Genomic DNA, 10,789 nt, shown 5'->3' with positions numbered 1-10,789 from the left:
TCTTCTCCGAGGAAAGGCTGCTGGCATCTGGGGTTCCTCTGTCACATGTGAAAGCAAATGGTGACATCTGCTGGTCTGTTTTTTTTGTAGGTTCTGGTTTCAATGGCTTTCTCTTTCAGCTCCTGTGAGCCCTTGCTTATTTCTCCCAGGGCATTTCTTTCTAAATTCTCTGTGCCTTTATTGTCTTTTACCCTCTTCACAAAGGACTCAAGTAAGTGATTAAGACCCAGCTTGAATGGACTAGGTCACATCTCAACTGAAATAGCCTCGTCAAAAGGTCTCACCCAGAATAGGTTTGTCCCCACAAGAATGGATTAAAAGAACATGGGCTGGTGGGAATGTAAAATGGTACAGCCACTGTAGAAAGCAGTTTGGTGGTTCCTCAGGAAGCTAAGTATAGAATTGCCATATGATCCAGCAATCCCATTGCTAGGTATCTATTTAGAGGACATGAGGACAAAGACACAAAAGGACATTTGCATACCTATGTTTATAGCAGCAGTATTTACAACTGCCAAGAGATGGAAACAGCCCAAATGTCCATCAATGGATGAGTGGCTAAACAAGCTGTGGTATATACATACGATGGAATATTACACAGCTATAAGATAGAATAAAGTCAAGAAGCTGGTAACAGCATGGATGGATCTTGAAGCCATTATGCTGAGTGAAATTAACCAGAAACAAAAGGACAAATACTGTATGGTCTCACTGATATGAACTAAACATTAATGAGTGAACTTGGAGAATTTAAGAACACAGGTTATTAGGAGATATAAATAGGGTAGAGATTGGGTATTCAGTTCTGAAGGAATACAGATTGTGCAGCATGACTGATTATAAAAATTCAGAAACAGATAGTACAATACTATCTGATTATAGCACAATAATGTAAGTACACTGAATGAAGCTGAATATGAGAATGATAGATGGAGAAGGGCTGGGGACATGTATGAACCAAGAAGGAGAAATAGAAGATAAAGGTTGAGATGGTATAATTTAGGAATGCCTAGAGTGTAGAATGATGGTGATTAAATGTACAAATTAAAAAATATTTTTGCATGAGGGAGAACAAAACAATGTCAGTATTGCAGGGTGTTGAAAATAGATGGTCATTTCATATTTTAAAACTTCAACTTCTGCATGAAACTTAAGGGAGGGATGTTTATTTGGTGCAAAATTTATACTTTGACTAGCGCATTTCTTAATTTAACTTGTATGGTCAGTTTAATTGAACACTATACATACATGGAACCTTGAACAGGGCATGAGATTTTGTTGGTTTGTCCAGGTTAGTGTGATGCCCCGATAAATCCCAGAGTGATTTGGACAGTGAATAAAGAAGTATTTGCAAAGTCACTTTGGGGCAATGGGGAGAAAGGGGGTAAAATTCAATATCACTATTTAAAGAACTCCTGGAATTCTCGCAAGCAGTGGGGGCAACCAAATCAATAGACTGAGCCCTTGATCTTGGTGTTTGCCTCTCTGAAACATATCCCTGCAAAGGACAGGCTAAGCCTACTTAAAATTAAGCCTATGAGTCACCCCAGAGAGCCTCTTTTGTTGATTGGATGTGGCCTCTCTCTCTCTCTCTCTGAGCTGACATGGCAAGCAAAATCACTGCCCTTCCTCCTCCAAATGGGACATAACTCCCCAGGGTGTAAACCTCCCTGGCAACATGAGACAGAAATCATGGGATGAGCTGGAACTTGACAACAAAAGGACTGAGAAAACCTTCTCCACCGAAAGGGGGAAGAGAGAAATGAAACAAAATAAAGTGTCTGTGGTTGAGAGATTTCACAGTCAAGAGGTTATCCTGGTAGTGATTCTTATGCATTATATAGATATCCACTTTTTACTTTATGATGTATTAAAGTGGCTAAAGGGGAGTACCTGAAACTGTAGCGCTGTGTTCCAGTAGCCATGTTTCTTGATAATGATTGTATAATGATGTAACTTTTACAATGTGACTGTGTGATTGTGAAAACCTTGTGTCTGATGCTCTTTCTACCTAGGGTATGGACAGATGAGTAAAAAATATGGATAAAAATAAACAGATATTGGGGGGAACAAAGGATAAAATAGTAGATTGAGATACTAGTGGTCATTGATAGGGAGGGGTAAGGGGTATAGTATGTATGAATTTTTTCTTTTTTCTTTCTTTTTCTGGAGATATGCAAATGTTAAAAAAGTGATCATGGTGATGAATATACAACTATGCGATGATACTGTGGGTCATTGATTATACCATGTAAATAGACTATAGGTCAAGAATGTTCACATGTTTGTTAAAGTTTACAGTAAAAATATTAAAAAAAAAAAGAACATGGTCTTTTCAGGGGTATACAAGAGATTCAAACTGGCACAGCTCTATTTTATACAATATCTTTTTTGGGGGGAAGGGGGTGCATGGTATGGGAATTGAACCCAGGTCTCCCACATGGAAGGTGAACATAACAATATCTTTTTGAGATTCCTTTATTAGTAGTTTGTTCTTCTCTATTGCTCAGTATTATTCCAGTGTATGTATGTGCATAATTTTCTTTATCCTTTTGATGGCTATTTGGTCTGTTTATTTTTCTCCCTGCAAGTTTTGGCCTTGTAAGAATAAGGCTGCTATGAATATTATTATTTGACTGTTTTGTGGGCATATATTTAATGTCCCAGCAGATTTCTGTGTCATAGTATGGACTCTGACCCCCAATATCTTTAAAAATATCCATAAATTCTTTTACTAATCATTAATATTCAACGTGAATAGTACATTACTTCCTAAGTCATTTACTGGAATTGCTGTCTCACCTGAGATTTTTGTTGTATGATTTACATGATGTAAAGATACTAATACACTCAGATGTGGCCTCTCTCTCCAGCCAATACAACGAACAGTCTCACCACCCTACCCCTCTCTACTTGGGACATGACTCCCAGGAGTGTGGACCTTCCTGGCAACGTGGGACAGAGATCTTAGAATGAGCGGAGACTCAGCATCAAGGGATTAAGAAAAACCCTGGAATGAGTTGAGATTTAGCATCAAGGGATTGAGAAAACCTTCTCGACCAAAAGGGGGAAGAGGGAAATGAGACAAAGTGTCAATGGCTGAGAGATTCCAAACAGAGTCCAGAGGTTATGCTGGAGGTTATTCTTATGCATCAAGTAGGTATCATCTTGTTATTCAAGATGTAATGGAGAGGCTGGAGGGAACTGTCTGAAAATGTAGAGCTGTGTTCCAGTAGCCAACAGACACTCCACCAAAGATGATATGAGGGCGATCAATAAGTACTATGAAAAGATGTGCAACATCAGTAACTATTAAAGAAATGCAAATTAAATAGTTTGACTATTTTTTAGTTTCTTGAGGATGATTGAATAATGATACAGCTGTCACAATGTGACTGTGTGATTGTGAAAACCTTGTGTCTGATGCTCCTTTTGTCTACCTTGTCAACAAACAAGTAGAACATATGGAATAAAAATAAATAATAGGGGGAACAAATGCTAAAATAAATTTAGTTTGAAATGCTAGTGATCAATGAAAGCAAGGGGTAAGGGGTATGGTAGGTATAATCTTTTTTTTTGTCTTTCCTGTGTTCTTTTTATTTCTTTTTCTGAATTCATGCAAATGTTCTAAGAAATGATGACTATGCAACTAAGTGATGATATTGTGAATTACTGATTATGTATGTTGTTTTGTTTCTTTATTTTTTAATTAATAAATAAATTTTTTAAAAAGATAATAATACATTACACTTCTAGGGAGATTTGAACTTTAATCCCAATAACCTTCAATTTGTAACATATGAGGATATGTTCTTAGTGTAGTGAGATGCTTCTACTCCTTGGTTACTGTTGGCTATTACTAACTTAACAGTCAGCTTGGCCTGCCAGCCACCTCATTGATCCCGCTTCCCTAATATGTCAGTTACTAAAACACATGAAACAAATGATGAAATTTCAAACTATGTACCCCATTTCTCAGCTACATCGTCAATTTATTTAAGCTACAAAATTCATTTTTCTAAATTTCATTCCATTTACTTCTTCCATATAGCCTCAGGAAATATTCACTGATTTCTACATCCTTCTGATTCTGTCTTCCAACTATTTCTACTTATTCATCTTCTCCATTCTCCCGTATTGTTATTTCTGTTCTGGATCATTGGCATACTTCTCACCTGGTTTCTCAGCCTCCAATAACTCTCCCACTCCATCCTCTACTCATTTTTGGCAATGAGTTCAGAATAATAATTTTTAAAAGCATATATGACTTTGCTCTTTTGTTAAAATCCTTCAAGGATCCTCAGTAATGATCAGCATTAAGGTGAAATTCCTTAACATACAGGATTCTTCACAACTAATTAGCTTTACTCCTTTTCAGCCTAATTTCATTTTCTATCCTTTCATCACATAGAAACTATGCTCCAGCTATACAGATACTTATAGTTAAATATACAATGCTTCTTCATATCACAGAACTTGTACATGGGCAGTTCTCCTTGCTTACAACTTCATTTCCTGAGTTACTAACTCCTCCCCAAGTATCTCCTCCTCCAGGAAGTCTTCATTAATACTTTAGCCTCAATCACGTGCCATTTCTGTATGCATCTTGTGCAAATTCTTATCATAGCCCTATCACATTATTGTGTAATTACTGATTTAATTAACTATCTTCCCTACTAGACTTTAAGGAATGCTGATGAATTTGAGTTCGTCATAATTAAGAAGTTCTCTTTGAAATACACAGTTGAGAACAAAAAGAAAAACACTAATGGGGAGAAAATATTTGCACAGCACATATCTGATAAATGTTTATATTCAGAACATTTAAGAACTCTCAGAACTCAGGAATAAAACAGCCAAAAATAACAGTACAAATGGGAAACATTTTTAACAGACACTCCACCAAAGATGATATGAAGGCAATCAATAAGCACTATGAAAAGATGTCAACATCAGTAGCTATTAAAGAAATGCAAATTAAAACCACAATAAGGAGTGGCTAAAATGAAAAAGAATGACCATAGCAAGCGTTGACAAAAGTACAGACCAACAAAATCTCTCAGACATTGCAAATGGAAATGTTAAATGATGCACTTACTTTGGTTAAATAGTTTGACTATTTTTTTAATGTAAACATATGTACATCTACTATATGATCTAGCTGTTATTCTGCTGGGTATGTACCCCAAAGAAATGAAACCAATATATCCACAGACTGTGTGTGTCAGTGTTCATAGCAGCTTTGTTTGTAATAGCCGGAAGGATAACCAAATGTCCACCAACAGATTAATGGTGGACAAACAAAGTGTGGTATGTCTAAGAATGCAATAATACTGAGCAATAAAAAAGAATGAACCATTGATACACACAAAAAGATGGGTGAATCTTAAAGTAACTAGACCAAATGAAAGAAGCCAAACAAGAATATATATTGTTTTGTTTACGAAAGAACACATACTTTAGGTTTTAGTTCCTATCTGCTCCAGCAAATACCATGAAACGGTGGCTTAAACAATGGGAATTTTTTAGCTTAAAAAAAATTTTTTTTTGCTTGCTGTATGGCGGGATCACATTCCATTATTTTTCGATGTGAGTATCCCATTATTGCAGCACCATTTGCTGAATTTTTGTTCATTTGCTTTTGTTTGCTTGTTTGTTTTTGGGGAAGTGCATGGACCAGGAATTGAACCTGGGTCTCCCACATGGCAGGCAAGAATTCTACCACTGAACTACCTTTGCACCCCCCTATTAGCTTAAAGTGTTGAGGTCTGGAAAGTGTCCAAATCAAGACTTCATCAAGGTAAAACTTCCTACCTAAAATCTGACTGACAGCAATCCTTGGATCCTCCGCCACATTGCAAAGCACATGGCACCATCTGCTGTCCTCTTTCTCTTCTGGGTTTTGTTAATTTCGCTTTCTTGCTTCTGTGGCTTTCTCTTCTCTTTGTCTCCTTTCATTCTTTTATAAAGGACTCCAGAAATAGGATGAAGACCCATTGTGATTGAGGTGGGTCGCACATTAACTGAAGTAATCTCATCCAAAGGTTCACTTATAATAGGTTCTCAACCAAAGGAATTGTTCACAACTTTAAGAAATTTTAAGAAATTGTTTTTCAACCATCACACTGTTTGATTCCATTGATTTAAAATGCAAATTAGTCTATAATACAGGAAGTGTATTAGTGGAAGAGTGGCAAGAGAGTAAGGTTACAAAGGGGTATAAGGAAATCTTGGGTAATTTGAATGTGATTATTAATTTAACAAGTATATTCATATGTTCAAAGTGTCAAACTGCATACGTTAAACATGTGCTGCATGTGGTGTATTAATTTTACCTCAGGAAAGTTGTGAAGAAATAAAAAAAATTAAATAAAAATCTCTACTCATTCTTCACCTTCTCCAGGGATTCTTCACCAATCTTTTAGTTCCAGTTAGACTGGCATTCTTCTATGCTTACTTTTATCATATTACATTGTTCTTGTTAATTTACCTGACCATCAGCCACATTAGATTTTAAGCAGAATGAAAGGAGAGAGAGTATTTTTGAGATTGATTTCTTAGAGAAGAAACATGCCCTCTCAAAACATGCATATTGGCCTCTGTCCAGAAGAACATAGTGATTTGAATGGACATTGTCCTGTACCGATGCCCAATGTCCATTTTTATATACTAATATCTGTTATGTTTAAAACATGGATTATTAGTTGCTAGTTAATTGAAATTTGAAGACTAATATTGAATGACAGGAGAATCAAACCTCTACTTCGAAGTGATATTTGGGAACTTTGACAGCTTGGAATCAGAACATTAAAATGTATATTCTAACACATCTCTTGTAGGTATCAGCTTTATCTGACTCCTCTGTCTTAAATCAAAAAGTAACCTGATCATTCTGGGCAAATCTGTGGTTCATTAGAATCCTCAAGAAACTCTGATATGGATTTCATGTTGGGAAATCTAAGAAATAACAATATTGATAGACATGGCTGTGTTCGGCTTTATAATTTAGGAGTCATATTGAGGAGGAGCTTTAAAAAGTAGTGTTCAGGATAAGAACCCAACAACAAAAAAAGGAAAAAGTAAAGGAAAGATCAGATTTAACACAAAACTTTCCTTAAACATTAATATGAGATATAAATATTCTTTTCTCCCTTAAACTAAAACACTTCAGTTATAGTTAATTAAAAAAATGCTAGGAATATTATGTGTTTTTTATCAGTATGGAGCTGTGCTCTGCAAAAAAAGTATGTACTAGCCACATGTGCTAATAAATAAATACTTGAAATGTTTCTGCTTTGAATTGAGATGTCCAAATTTCAACTTAGCATAACATACAGAATATAAAATCTAATTAATAAGTTTTATATGATTACATATCAAAATTATATGGTGGACATATTGGGATATTAAAATTAATATCTCTTTAGTCTTTCTAATCTGAAAATTAAAAATTACTTACATGGCTTTCATTTCTAATCAGATTTTTTTCTGTTTTACAGCATTGGTATAGAGAATAAACACCTCTTCCAGTGCTTGAACTGAATATTGGCATTTCAAAGGGAGAATTTGGATTTTCATGGGTTACTCTTTTTTTATATTCTAGTTATTCTGTTTTAAATGGAGGAAAAAAAGAAGAAAGGATTCCAAATTTTTAATAGTAGATGTCACTGCATTCTCAATGGGTAGGCAGGAGACTGCTATGATTGGTAACAAACATTAGGGCGTCTTTTGGTCATAAAAGAGAAGTCTCTAGGCTAGTCTTATATGACAGAGGTAGAAATAGAGGCAGAGCTAAACTGATCTGCCTAAGAGGGATTTTCATTTTTCATCTGTAGAAGCTTGAGAAAAGGGGAGTTTGAGCCACAGGATTTACAGAAAAGCAGTTAAGAAAAAGCTCACTGGAGAGTCAGAGTAGGCCCCTGGGAAACTGATAGCAAACGGTGCCCAGGAGGAAAAGGGACTGGTATAATCTGATTCTTGGCTGAAAATGAACACTGAAATTTGGTAAAAGCACTATCTGATATTTAGTTGTAATTGGTTTCTGTTTTTTGTGTGTGTGTGTTCTTAAATTATTTTCTATTGTCCATAAAACTTTGTTAACAATAATCTGTTACATATATGGGATTCTGTTCATGACGACTTGTGGTATGACAGAGAAGAAACAGGTTTAAATATGTGGCAAAATGATATAGAGAGAGCAGGGATGCCTCCACAGCATGAAGTGGTCGAAATTTGAGTCAGGGGCAGAGCATAGAAAACACTAACAAGCAATTATCGGCAAAAATTGCAAGCCCCTTTTCTCTGAAATCTTCAAAAAATTTAAGGAGTGAACTTCACTGGAGAAGAAGGTTCAAGTTATTTTATTTACCTATTACATAAAGGGTAACTGTTGTGGGTTGAATTGTGTCTCTCAGAATGATGTTGAAATCCTAACCCCAGGTACTGTGAATGTGAAGTTATTTAGAACTGAAGTCCTTGCAGATGCAATTAGTTAAAATTAGGTCACACTCAATTAGGGAGTACACTAAATCCAACTTAACTGAGGCAGCTCTATTCCCTGGTTTGACTTCAGTGTGAAGTTTAAGAATTAGTTTCACATTGTTATACTTTTTTTCAATATTTATGTTTTAGTCACCCTCTTTTTTGCATATTAAGTCTATCTTCCCTGATTCAATATTGATACTAATGCCACAGTGGTTAAGAGCTCAGGCTTTGGAATCAGAATATCTAAGTACTGGTTTTGACATTTATTACTGTGTTGCCATGGGCGCCCAATATCTTGTTTCTCCTGTTTTAAAAAAATGATGTGGTATAATAATAAACCTAATCCACTGTATCTCTGTAAAAGCTAAATGAGATGGCATAAACTGTTTAACACAATGTCTGGCAAAGTAAATCCATTCATTCAGCAAACCTTAGCAAACTCCTAGAATTATTCTCATTAGAAATCATGATGACCCTAAAAAATATTAAAATAAATTTAATCAAAGTCACTAATAAGTTTTAAATTCACATTTGGGAGAGGAAATTTTAACATACAGGGAGGGAGAATTAGCCCTGTGCAGGTGTGAAGTAACACAGATGGGACTGAAGTATAGAAGTTCTTTCCAATACAGAGAGAATTTCAGAGATGTAAGTAAGAGTTCTGAGGAGAGAAATGATTTGCAGAATATAATACAGGTTATCATCTTCAAAAGAGAGGGAATGACAAGTTTGTAGTAAAAGAAAAAGTAATGGGGGCCAAGTGGCTATAGGAAATGATCATTTGACTACATATCTGGGGATCAATCCCTGAAATTCAACTAAAAACAACTCAATACTTTAAATTCCAGCATGCTAAAGTGGCCAAGCTAGACTGCAAGTGAAAGGGGCTGAGCTGTGAGACTTACACAGCTACACCTGACAAATTGTGTATATATTAGTCAGGGCTCCCTAGAAAAACAGAACCAACCAGAGATATATATATAAATATGAACTTTATAAAGCTGTCTCACATAACAGTGGGAATGGAAGAGTCCAAACTCTGTAGGTCAGGTTGTGAAACTGGCAGCTCTGATGAAGGGTCTTGTTCTAGTTTGCTAGCTGCTGGAATGCAACACAACAGAAAGATTGGCTTTTAATAAAAGGGGATTTATTTTGTTAGTTCTTCAGAGAAAAGGCAGCTTAGTTTCCACTGAGGTTCTTTCTTACGTGGAAAGGCACAGGATGGTCTCTGCTGGCCTTCTCTCCAGGCCTCTGGGTTCCAACAACTTTCCCTGGAGTGATTTCTTTCTGTATCTCCAAAGACCTAGGCTGAGCTGTGAGTGCTGAAATGAGGTGTGCTGAGCTGCCTGGGCTGTGCTACATTGCGCTCTCTCATTTAAGCACCAGCTAATTAACTCAAACATCATTCATTGCAGCAGGCATGCCTCCTAGCCCACTGCAGATGTAATGAGCAACAGATGAGGTTCATGCACCATTGGCATGTCCACAGCAACCAAACTAGGTGCCTTCACCTGGCCAAGTTGACAACTGAATCTAACTACCACAGGTCTGAATGAACTCCACAGGAGGGGCTTGCTGACTGAATCAGTCACGAAAAAGTCGCTCTTTTTCTGTAGAAGTCCTCAACTGATTGGATTATCTTATTGGTGGGAGATATGCCTTAGTTGATCGCAGATGTAATCAGCAACAGATGCAATCAACTGACAGATGATTTAATAAACCTTCTGGTGTATTCAAACAGCCACAAAATATCCTTGCAGCAATGGTCAGGCCATTGTTTGCCTGACCAGACAACTGAGCATTACAACTTGGCCAAGTTGACACCCAACGATCACAGTTGGCTCTTGTCAACTTGGCAGCTATACACATCACCTTGAAACATGTTTAATTTCAAATAGAACACAATAACAGACATGTTTTCACCTCACAATACTCAACTGTCCTGCATACAACCGGAATCACACTACATCCCTCTACAACAGGGTACAAGTCCTTTGGTAACATTCACTCTTAAACTTCAAATCCTACTACTTAAATAGTATATCATGAACAATATAATTTATATCATATGATAAGAGGAAAACAAGATACTTGCTTATGTACAAATGCAAACATAAACATAACAAAACAGGGAGGAAATATTCACACAATCACAGTCCTTTCTGTAACTGGTCACGTGGCTGCAGTTCATATTTATTGCTACCTTCTTCTATTACCCATTTCATGTTCCCTTTACCTTCAGCAAGGACTTCAGCTGGCCATGGTTCTTTGCCTGGAGAGGTGACCCATTCATTCATTCCTGAAG

This window comes from Tamandua tetradactyla, chromosome 1 (assembly GCF_023851605.1).
Source record: "Tamandua tetradactyla isolate mTamTet1 chromosome 1, mTamTet1.pri, whole genome shotgun sequence".
NCBI lineage: Eukaryota > Metazoa > Chordata > Mammalia > Pilosa > Myrmecophagidae > Tamandua > Tamandua tetradactyla.
The sequence above is the reverse complement of the archived record's forward strand: the minus strand, read 5'-3'. Positions refer to the sequence as shown.